This window comes from Bubalus kerabau, chromosome X (assembly GCF_029407905.1).
Source record: "Bubalus kerabau isolate K-KA32 ecotype Philippines breed swamp buffalo chromosome X, PCC_UOA_SB_1v2, whole genome shotgun sequence".
Taxonomy (NCBI): Eukaryota; Metazoa; Chordata; class Mammalia; order Artiodactyla; family Bovidae; genus Bubalus; species Bubalus kerabau.
The window spans coordinates 126,256,014-126,267,588 of NC_073647.1; the positions used below are offsets into that span (position 1 = coordinate 126,256,014).

At 38.8% G+C, this 11,575-nt stretch overlaps 1 long non-coding RNA gene across 1 annotated transcript in view; it reads left to right on the forward strand.

Moving 5' to 3' along the window:
- LOC129638552 (uncharacterized) overlaps positions 1-11,256 on the forward strand; it is a 62,154-nt gene extending 50,898 nt beyond the window's left edge. Inside the window, exon 3 of the long non-coding RNA XR_008707903.1 lies at positions 10,972-11,256. This is a non-coding gene — a long non-coding RNA (uncharacterized LOC129638552). The remainder of the gene's footprint in view (positions 1-10,971) is intronic.
- Positions 11,257-11,575: the final 319 nt, after the last annotated feature.

Genomic DNA, 11,575 nt, shown 5'->3' on the forward strand with positions numbered 1-11,575 from the left:
ATAGAGGACTAGTCATAGAACTTACATTTAGAAATTGTTAAAGTAAATAGATGGAAAAAAAATGGGTAGAATGGGTGAACTCCCCTTGACAAGTGAACATCTTCTTAAACTAGCTAGCAGCTAGCAACTTTTATCTTTCAGAAATGGTGAAAGGTTTCACAATTTGAATTATTTCCATCCAGTCTTGAAAACTGGCTCCCAGATTCTTTTTTCTCCAGCAGCACCAGAATGACAATGATTTGCTATGGATCTAACTATAACTCTTCTATTTGCTAAAATTAAGAAATCCACAAGAAAGGCACAGGCAGTCTAATTTAATAATTTGGCAAATTTATTCCATTTTTTTTGTTTATTGAAAAATATTATATAGTTTTGACATTAAAAAGACCTGAAGGCACCATACACTCACCCAGTGTCTCAAATGAGAAAGATTTAAAAAATAACCAATATTGGTGAGGATGTGCAGCAGTCAGAACTTTTATATACTGCTAGTGGTAGTATACACTGGCATGAAGAATTTGGAAAGTTGGGGGTATTTGTTAAAGATGTATATAAGCACAACCTGTCACTCACAGTTCGGACTATAGCCTAACAGGCTCTGAGGAGCCTCTCCGTCCATGGAATTTCCAGGCAAGAGTACTGGAGTATCTATACATAACAGTCTGCATATAGTCACCAAAAGAAATGTACAGAAATATTCATGGCAGCACTCTTCATAGTAGCTGCAAATTGGAAGGTACTCAGGTATCTATCAACCCCACTCCAGTACTCTTGCCTGGAAAATCCCATGGATGGAGGAGCCTGGTGGGCCACACTCCATGGGGTCGCTAAGAGTCAGACACGACTGAGCAACTTCACTTTCACTTTTCACTTTCATGCATTGGAGAAGGAAATGGCAACCCATTTCCATTGTTCTTGCCTGGGGAATCCCAGGGACAAGGGAGCCTGGTGGGCTGCTGTCTATGGGGTCACACAGAGTCGGACATGACTGAAGCGACTTAGCAGCAGCAGCAGGTATCTATCACAAGTAACGGGATAAGTAAATCATCATATTTCTAGAAAACAGAGCAATAGAAAAACTTAGTACAACACAGTGAGGTTCACAATGATTGACCTCATTTCATCCCTACAACCACAATTCCTGTAAACCCTCCCATGCTTCATTTTCTATTTACCACTTACCATCCTCTGGATATCTGTACATTTAGCATACATGTTTGTTTATTATAAGGTAAGGGTATTTTTTAAATTTTAATTCACTGCTGTGCCTTAGGATGTAGAAGAGTATCTTGCAGAGAAGAAACTTCCAAAATATTTCTTAAATGAATGAATACTGTTTTTTTTTTTTATTTCTAAAGAATCTAGGCACAAATAGTACACTAGAAAGTGCATGAATTCATTTACAAAAAGTTCAGTAACACAGAGATCTAATCGGTGGGGTTTGTGCTCTATCACTAAGTCATGTCCAACTCTTTGTGACCCCATGGACTTGGCCTGTCGGGCTCCTCTGTCCATGGACTTTCTCAGGCAAGAATACTGCAGTGAGTTTCCATGTCCTCTTCCAGGGGATCTTCCCAACCTAGGGATCGAACCCATGTCTTCTGCATCTCCTGAAATGGCAGGTGGATTCTTTACTACTGAAACACGTAGAAAGCCCCATCTATGGGTTTAAAAGTCAGAAAATAGTGCTTAGTACTGGGGGAATATTGACTGGAAGGGAAACTGAGGTTGCTGCTGGTATTACTCAGGCTGCTGGTAATATTGTTTCTTAATCTAGGTGATGGGTGGTTTAGTTGCTAAGTCGTGTCCAACTCCTGTGACCCTATGGACTGTAGCCCACCAGACTCCTTTGTCCATGGAATTTTCCAGGCAAGAATACTGGAATGGGTTGTCATTTCCTTCTCCAGGGGATCTTCTCCACCCAGGGATTGAGCCCGTGTCTCCCTTGTCTCCTACATTGGCAGGCAGTTTCTGGGTTATGGTTTTTCTGTTTGTAAAAAATAGTATACTTATTAGCAGTATAAGTCGTGCACATTTTCTCAAAAAAAAAAAAAAACTGAAATGAATGTCATAAAAGTAATCCAATAATTACCATATACCCACCAACTGCCTTAAGATATAAAAGATTATTAGACTACAGATGAAGGCCCCGGTGCTCTTCTTCCTTAAAGCATCAGCCTTTGTGCCCTACTCTTATCTCCCAGTGTCTCTGGGTTCAAATCCAACTTTTAACACCATTATTTCTGTGAATTTAGTTAACAGATTTGTGCCTCAATTTTCTCATCCAAAAATAAAAATAACAATGGTATTTAATTCATAGAGCTGAGTAAAGATTGAAAGATTGTATATGTAGAGTCCATGGACTAGCCTTACATGAAATAAACACTGTAAGCTCTATCACTAACATAAAGGTGGTGATTTTCATTTTTTATTCCCATGCATGCCTTTATTTTTTAAATAAATAAGTATGCATCTAGAAAACTATGTATACACACCAATGCACATATACTCATAGGTATGTTATCTTGTTTTCATGTCTTAAAACAATATAAATGAAAAAATACATATACTTTTTATAAATAGTATCATAAAGTTTGCATTCTTCTGCAACATTAAAATATATATATATATATATATATATGTTCTTGGAGTTTTCCCAAAATTGTTAGACTTAATACTAGTTTACAAACCAAAATTTTATTTAAAACTTTAAAAATTTAAAGTTTTATTAAGGTATTAAGTTCGATGGACGTGAGTCTGGGTGAACTCCGGGAGTTGGTGATGGACAGGGAGGCTTGGTGTGTTGCGATTCATGGGGTCGCAAAGAGTCGGACACGACTGAGCGACTGAACTGAACTGGACTGATATAGGATTAAAATTATTAGTCTCATATAATTGGGTAATTTCAAGTTTGTTTTATTGTTCTTCATCCTTGCCAAGACTTGATATTATCAGACTTTTACATTTTGCCATTTTAATAGGTGTGAATTAGTATCTTACACTTTTATTTTGTGTATCTCTGATTATTAAAGAGAGTGATCATATTTTCTTATGTGTATGGTTGTTTTCATTTCCTTGTTCTGTGAATTGCTTATTCACCTTCTGGCCTATTTTCCCATTTCTTTGTTCATATGTATGTTTGTTTTTTTTGTTTTTTTTTCTGGATGTCCTTCTGTATTTGCTATGCTACTTCTTTGTCGATCATGTATATTGAAAATCTTTTTGTCAAGTTTGTGGTTGATATTTTCAATTTACTAAAGTGTCTTTTGACATTACATATATATGTGAAAGTTGCTCAGTCATGTCCAACTCTTTACGGCCCCATGGACTATACAGTCCATGGAATTCTCCTGGACAGAATACTGGAGTAGGTAGCCTTTACCTTCTCCAGGGGATCTTCCCAACCCAGGGATCAAACCCAGGTCTCCTGCATTTCAGGCGGATTATTTACCAGCTGAGCCACAGGGAAGGCCAAGAATACTGGAGTGGGTAGCCTATTCCTTCTCTAGGGCATCTTACTGACCCAGGAATCGAACCGGGGTCTCCCACATTGCAGGCAGATTCTTTTCCTTAAAAAAATCGTTTTATTTCTTGAGGTGAAAAATAATTTCTTCAACATTGTACACTAATCATTTAGCAGTTCTACTTTTATTGATTAATTCTTAATATATCTGGAACTGAGTTCTGTTTATGGTGTAGAATAAGGAATCAATTGTGGTTCTTCATAGAAATACTCAATTGTCCTAGCATCATTTATTGAATAACCTATCATTTCTTTAATAATATGCAGAGGACAATCTGTCAAATATCAAGCTTCCATAGATGTTTGAACTTATTTCTATGCTGTCTGTAATTTTATAATGGACATTAAATTTGAATCGATTAATTTTAAGACTGTGAATATGGTTCTTTGTAAGATCAAGATTTAAATTAGCTTTTTTCCTGAAGATACTATAAAGATGTATATTGATGCCCCCAAGTTTAAAATATTAGTAATGAGTAAGTGCTAGGTTTTAGATATGTAACTTATTTCCAAAGAGTAGCAATTTTACATAAAAGGTGAAATAATAATCCATGTTTCACAATGAATATATGTCACTGTCCAGTCTGAATATGAGAGGGTAACAGGCAGGAAGGCCAGGGGTCTCCAAATGGAGGAAATAGGCTGCAAGTGTCAGACATTTTTTATCTCCCCCTCTTTATTGCCAAATTCAGAATTAAATTGAAGAAAGTAGGGAAAACCACTAGACCATTCAGGTATGACCTAAATCAAATCCCTTATGATTATACAGTGGAAGTGAGAAATAGATTTAAGGGACTAGACCTGATAGACAGAGTGCCTGATGAACTATGGACGGAGGTTCATGACATGTTACAGGAGACAGGGATCAAGACCATCCCCATGGAAAAGAAATGCAAAAAAACAAAATGGCTGTCTGGGGAGGCCTTACAAATAGCTCTGAAAAGAAGAGAAGTGAAAAGCAAAGGAGAAAAGGAAAGATATAAGCATCTGAATGCAGACTTCCAAAGAATAGCAAAGAGAGATAAGAAAGTCTTCCTCAGTGATCAATGCAAGGAAATAGAAGAAAACAACAGAATGGGAAAGACTAGAGATCTCTTCAAGAAAATTAGAGATACCAAGGGAATATTTCATGCAAAGATGGGCTCAATAAAGGACAGAAATGGTAGGGACCTAACAGAAGCAGAAGATATTAAGAAGAGGTGGCAAGAATACACAGAAGAATTATAGAAAAAAGATCTTCACGATCCAGATAATCATGATGGTGTGATCACTGACCTAGAGCCAGATATCCTGGAATGTGAAGTCAAGTGGGCCTTAGAAAGCATCACTACGAACAAAGCTAGTGGAGGTGATGGAATTCCAGTTGAGCTATTCCAAATCCTGAAAGATGATGCTGTGAAAGTGCTGCACTCAATATGCCAGCAAATTTGGAAAACTCAGCAGTGGCCACAGGACTGGAAAAGGTCAGTTTTCATTCCAATCCCAAAGAAAGGAAATGCCAAAGAATGCTCACACTACCGCACAATTGCACTCATCTCACACACTAGTAAAGTAATGCTCAAAATTGTCCAAGCCAGGCTTCAGCAGTACATGAACCGTGAACTTCCTGATGTTCAAGCTGGTTTTAGAAAAGGCAGAAGAACCAGAGATCAAATTGCCAACATCTGCTGGGTCATGAAAAAATCAAGAGAGTTCCAGAAAAACATCTATTTCTTGTTGTGAGCCACGTTAGGCATTACTGACAAAATGGAGGCGTGGCCCCAGACCCCTCTCCTCATTCCGCAGGCACAGTCCCTGGATGAAGGAGTTAGGCCTTGTAATTCTGACTTGTCTTTTCCTCTCCTTGGCGGAGTTGACTGAAAAGGAATATTAATGTGCTTATTGTTTTTGAGAGGAGCATGAGAAGGCACAAAGCCTTCTGCAGCTGTGCTCAGAGAATAATTCATAAAGTTAATCACTGACATTTGTTCAAGGACATTTACAAAAAGTATTCCAGGGTAAGCACACAGGCCACAGCTTGAGACCATGGGAAGGATTGCTTTCTGAAGCCTATTTGAGAGGAAAGTGTTTATGGCAAAGGAGTTTGCTGAATTTAGGGCTTAGGAATAATTAAAATAGTTAGAAGCTAAAGGTTTAAGGGATGTTGCAATGTTAGCATATTCTACTATAGCTTATAGAAATTAGAGACTTTAGAGATATTAGCTAGAAGCCCTTTCTAAGAAATAGTGAACTTAGGATACTAGGGGCAAACAGGACTTAGAAAGATAAGAAATAAACTAAGGAATGTGGTATGCAGCCCAGACATTAGCATGAGTTACAGTGTATTCACAAGGACACATGAGAAAAAGCAGATAAGAGAATCACTGAGGCAGAAACTCCTTTTGAGGGGCAACAATGATTTATGGAGACAACACATCTGGATCAGTGGGAACTGAAAATATCAAACCTCTGACCTAATGCTTTTGTAAAAGTATAAAAGAGAATCATAAGCTTGAAATAAACAGGCAGTCCAAGAAAGCTGAGAGGCTGCCTCAGTTTCTCACCGACACCGCTTACCCCTTCAGGTTGAATCCCTGGCTGCTGGAGCTGGACTCCAGCAATTTCTGCTTTATTGACTATGCCAAAGCCTTTGACTGTGTGGATCACAATAAACTGTGGAAAATTCTGAAAGAGATGGGAATACCAGACCACCTGACCTGCCTCTTGAGAAACCTATATGCAGGTTAGGAAGCAACAGTTAGAACTGGACATGGAACAACAGACTGGTTCCAAATAGGAAAAGGAGTACGCCAAGCCTGTATATTGTCACCCTGCTTATTTAACTTATATGCAGAGTACATCATGAGAAACTCTGGGCTGGAAGAAGCACAAGCTGGAATCAAGATTGCCGGGAGAAATATCAATAACCTCAGATATGCAGATGACACCACCCTTATGGCAAAAAGTGAAGAGGAACTAAAAAGCCTCTTGATGAAAGTGAAAGAGGAGAGCGAAAAGGTTGGCTTAAAGCTCAACATTCAGAAAACTAACATCATGGCATCTGGTCCCATCACTTCATGGAAAATAGATGGGAAAACAGTAGAAATGGTGTCAGACTTTATTTTTGGGGGCTCCAAAATCACTGCAGATGGTGATTGCAGCCATGAAATTAAAAGACGCTTACTCCTTGGAAGGAAAGTTATGACCAACCTAGATATCATATTAAAACCAGAGACATCTCTTTGCCAACAAAGGTCCATCTAGTCAAGGCTATGGTTTTTCCAGTAGTCATGTATGGATGTGAGAGTTGGACTGTGAAGAAAGTTGAGCACCGAAGAATTGATGCTTTTGAACTGTGGTGTTGGAGAAGACTCTTGAGAGTCCCTTGGATTGCAAGGAGATCCAACCAATCCATCCTAAAGGAGATCAGTCCTGGGTGTTCATTGGAAGGACTGGTGCTAAAGCTGAAACTCCAATACTTTGGCCACCTCATGTGAAGAGTTGGCTCATTGGAAAAGACTCTGATGCTGGGAGGGATTGGGGGCAGGAGGAGAAGGGGACGACAGAGGATGAGATGGCTGGATGGCATCATTGACTCGATGGACATGAGTTTGAGTGAACTCCGGGAGTTGGTGATGAACAGGGAGGCCTGGCGTGCTGCAGTTCATGGGGTCGCAAAGAGTCGGGCATGACTGAGAGACTGAACTGAACTGAACTGAACTAAGCAGCAGGAGGAAACAAACTACAAGTGTCAGATTTTTTTTCTCTTAAAATTCTGTGTTGCCATGACATCTGGTTCCACCCGAACTTAACTTTTCTCAAACCTTGAGCTAGCCAATGCGTTTTTCTCATGAAACTGGTTTTCCTAAGCTATGTTAATGAAACTAGTATTTGCTTTGGAATTTGCCTTTCTTCAAAATGGTTCCACCTAATACTAACTTTTGGCTGATAATAGCTCAACGAACCAGTATTCATATCAATTGTTTTATGGCTGGGGGTGACACACCTCGTGCCATGCTATCTCAACAATGCATACTGTGGGAGAGGGGCTGGTGAAACTCCTTCAGCCTTGGGTGTCTCTCTTATCTGATTAATAACTTTCTAGCAGATATAAAGCAGCTTGCTAAAACTAGACGGGGGCACTCCCCATCCCCCTTCTGATCTCTATGTCAGAAGCTTTCTATATCCCTTTTTATACTTTAATAAAACTCTGCTACACAAAAGCTCTTGAGTGATCAAGCCTGGTCCCTGGTCCCAAAACTAAATCTTCTTCTTCAGAGATCACAAATCTGACATCGTTCACCATAAGCTATCAAAGGAACATATTGAGAAAAATGTGCGCTAAGAAAACAAATAGACTTAAAAAAAAAAAAAAAACACACAACAAAACCTTTGAACCAGGAATTTTTCTTTTAAGAAATGTTAAAACATTAAAGGGTGATGCCATCAAGGTTTTGAATTCATTATGTCAACAAATCTGGAAGACCCAGCAGTGGCCAAAGGACTGGAAAAGGTCAATCCTCATTCCAATTCCCAAGAAGGGTAATACCAAAGAATGTGCTAACCATTGGATAATCACATTCATCTCCGATGCTAGTAAGGCCATGCTTAAAATCTTGCATGCTAGGCTTCAGCATTATGGGAACCAAGAACTTCCAGATGTCCAAGCTAGGTTTAGAAAAGGAAAAGGAACTAGGGTTCAAATTGCCAACATTTGCTGGATTATAGAGAAAGCAAGGGAATTTCAGAACATCTATCTCTCTTTCACTGACTACACTAAAGCCTTTGTGTGGATCATGACAAACTGTGGAAAACTCTTAGAGAGATTGGAATACCAGACCATCTTATCTGTCTCCCGAGAAACCTGTATGTGGGTCAAGAAGCAACAGTTACCCTGTATGGAACAACTGATTGGTTCAAGATCAAGAAAGGAGTACAACAGGGCTGGATGCTCTCACCCTGTTTGTTTAACCTACATGCAGAGCACAGAGAAATGCTGGGCTGGATGACTTACAAGCTGGAATCAAGATAGGTGGGAGAAACATCAACAAGCTCAGATATGTGGATGATACCACTCTAATGGCAGAAAGCAAAGAGAAACTTAAAGAGCCTCTTGGTGAAGGTGAAGGAGGAGAGTGCAAGAGCCAGCTCAAGACTAAATATTTAAAAAAACTAAGATCATGGTATCTGGCCCCGTCACTGCATGGCAAATAGCAGGGGGAAATGTGGAAGTAGTGATAGATTTCCTTTTCTTTGGCTCCAAAATCACTGTGGATGGTGACTGCAGCCATGAAATCAGAAGACAATTGCTTCTTGGCAGGAAAGCAATGACAAACCTAGACAGTGTGTTGAAAAGCAGAGACATTTCTCTGCTGACAAATGTCTGTATAGTCAAGGCTATGCTCTTCCCAGTGGTCGCATATGGTTGTGAGAGCTGGACCATAAAGAAGGCAGAACTCCAAAGAATCAATGCCTTTGAACTGTGGTGCTGAGGAAGACTCCTGAAAGTCCCTTGGATAGCAAGGAGATCGAACCAGTCAATCTTAAGGGAAATCAACCCTGAATATTCTGATGATGGAGCTGAAGCTCCACTATTTTGTCATCTGATGTGAACAGACAACTCATTGGAAGAGTCCCTGATACTGGGAAAGATTAAGGGCAGAAGGAGAACAGGGAATCAGAGGATGAGATGGCTGGACAGCATCACCGATGGAATGAACATGAACTTGGGCAAATTCCAGTAGATGGTAAGGGACCGGGAGGCCTGGTGTGCTGCAGTCCAAGGGGTTGCAAAGAGTCAGACACGACTGGGTGACTGAACAACAACAGTGACAAAGCATTAAAATAGTATGCTGCTGCTGCTAAGTTGCGTCAGTCGTGTCTGACTCTGTGCGACCCCATAGACGGAAGCCCACCCGGCTCCTCTGTCCCTGGGATTCTCCAGGCAAGAACACTGGAGTGGGTTGCCATTTCCTTCTCCAATGCATGAAAGTGAAAAGTGAAAGTAAAGTCACTGAGTCTTGTCCGCTTCTTAGTGACCCCATGGACTGCAGCCCACCAGGCTCCTCCATACATGGGATTTTCCAGGCAAGAGTGCTGGAGTGGGGTGCCATTGCCTTCTCCATAAAATAGTATAAACGACTGTTAAATAATCATTAATCACTTCTAGGTCCTAGAAAAACATCAGACCTGTTATACTGTCATTTGCACTGAAATAATTTTTTGTTCAAATTATAAAGCACAATATGAACTTCAGATGGCAAAGAAGATGCTGAACTTTCCACCTTTGCTGTCTTTATTATAATATCCACTTATTTTAATTTTAATGTAGCTTAACTTTAATTTTTCTTTGTGCAACAAACAAATTTTGGATATTTGTGCACCTGATGTATCTGGCAGATTTTTAAAAATAATAAATATCTAAACTATATTGTTAATCAAGTCGTTAAACTCTTTAAATATTGATATTTTAACTCATAAATGACAAAATCTACATTCAATAAAATGGTAAAGAAATAAAATTAAGAATGGAAGATGAACATCCGAAAGCAGTATGCATAAAAACCCGACAGAAGGCACAGATGGTAGTATGGTAAGTGTTCTTCCTAATTGCAAGGAAACCTTTTCTCTTGGGCAAACCACTTTGAAGCTTGTTTTGAATGTCTTTCATGTGAAGATACCTGGGACAACAGAATCTGATTGTCAATTGCCCTAATCTCTAGAGAATTGAAAGGTTATCTGATTGGGGTATATTAAAGATCTAAGAATAACTCCCTTGCAAAGGTAGAAATATGCCTGACAGCACTGTCTTGAGAATGAACTAGTCAAAGAACATAGAAGGATGCCAGGTGAACAGAGTTGTGTTTGGAGCTATTTCACGCTTACATTGCTAGCATGGAAATTTTGTAAACTTTATTGGAGAAAGTAAAAGAACTCTCAGTTTTAGCTGTTCTTTTGTTTTTACCATTTCCTTCCAAATTCATCTATGTGAATTTGGGACTAGTTAGGATAGGTAAACAATGAACTTATTTACATTTCCCCTTAAAACTGCATAGGCAAAGGCTTATTATACCAGATAAAAGACACGGTTTTTTACAATCAGATAACATTATCTCTTCTTCCTTCGATTGACTCTACAAATAATTAGTATAAATAGCTACACTGAGAAGTGAACTTCTATGAATCTAGTATGATTAAACGTATTTATAAATCTATATTAATTTATTGGAAGGACAACATGCTACAAAAAGGCAATGCATAAGAATATTAACAATTTCATGTATGTATTAGGTTGGTGAAAATTAATTGTGGTGTTTTGCATTGTTGAAATTTGTCATTTGTTATTGGAATACATTCTTAATAAATATGGTTATGTTAATACATCATTTTAATGCACATTTCTTGCTTTATTTTATTTTATTTTTTTGCTAATGACTTATTACTTGCTGTGTATTTTATATTTATTTTAGCCTGGGGAAATAATATTGGACAAAAAGCAAATTCAAGTGATTTTCTTATTGGAGTTCTAAATGGGTTGTAAAGCAGTGGAGACAACTTGCAACATCAACAATGCATTTGGCCCAGGAACTGCTAATGAACAGACAGTGCAGTGGTGGTTGAAGAAGTTTTTCAAAGGAGACAAGAACCTTAAAGATGAGGAGTGTAGTGGCCAGCCATCGGAAGTTGACAATAACCGATTAAGAGCCATCATCAAAGCTGATCCTCTTACAACTACACGAGAAGTTGCCAAAGAACTCAAGAACTCAACTTTGGCTGTTCTATGGTTGTTCAGCATTTGAAGCAAATTGGAAAGGTTAAAAAAAAAAAAAAGACTCAATAAGTGGGTGCCTCATGAGCTGACCAATTAAAAAAAAAAAATCATCATTTTAAAGTGTTGTCTTCTCTCATGCCATGCAAGAACAATAAGCCATTTCTCAATAGGATTGTGACATGCGATGATAAATGGACTTTGTACAACAACCAGCAATGGCTAGCTCAGTGGTTGGACTGAAAAAAAGCTCCAAAGCACTTCCAAAGCCAAACTTGCACCAAAGACAGGTCATGGTCACTGTT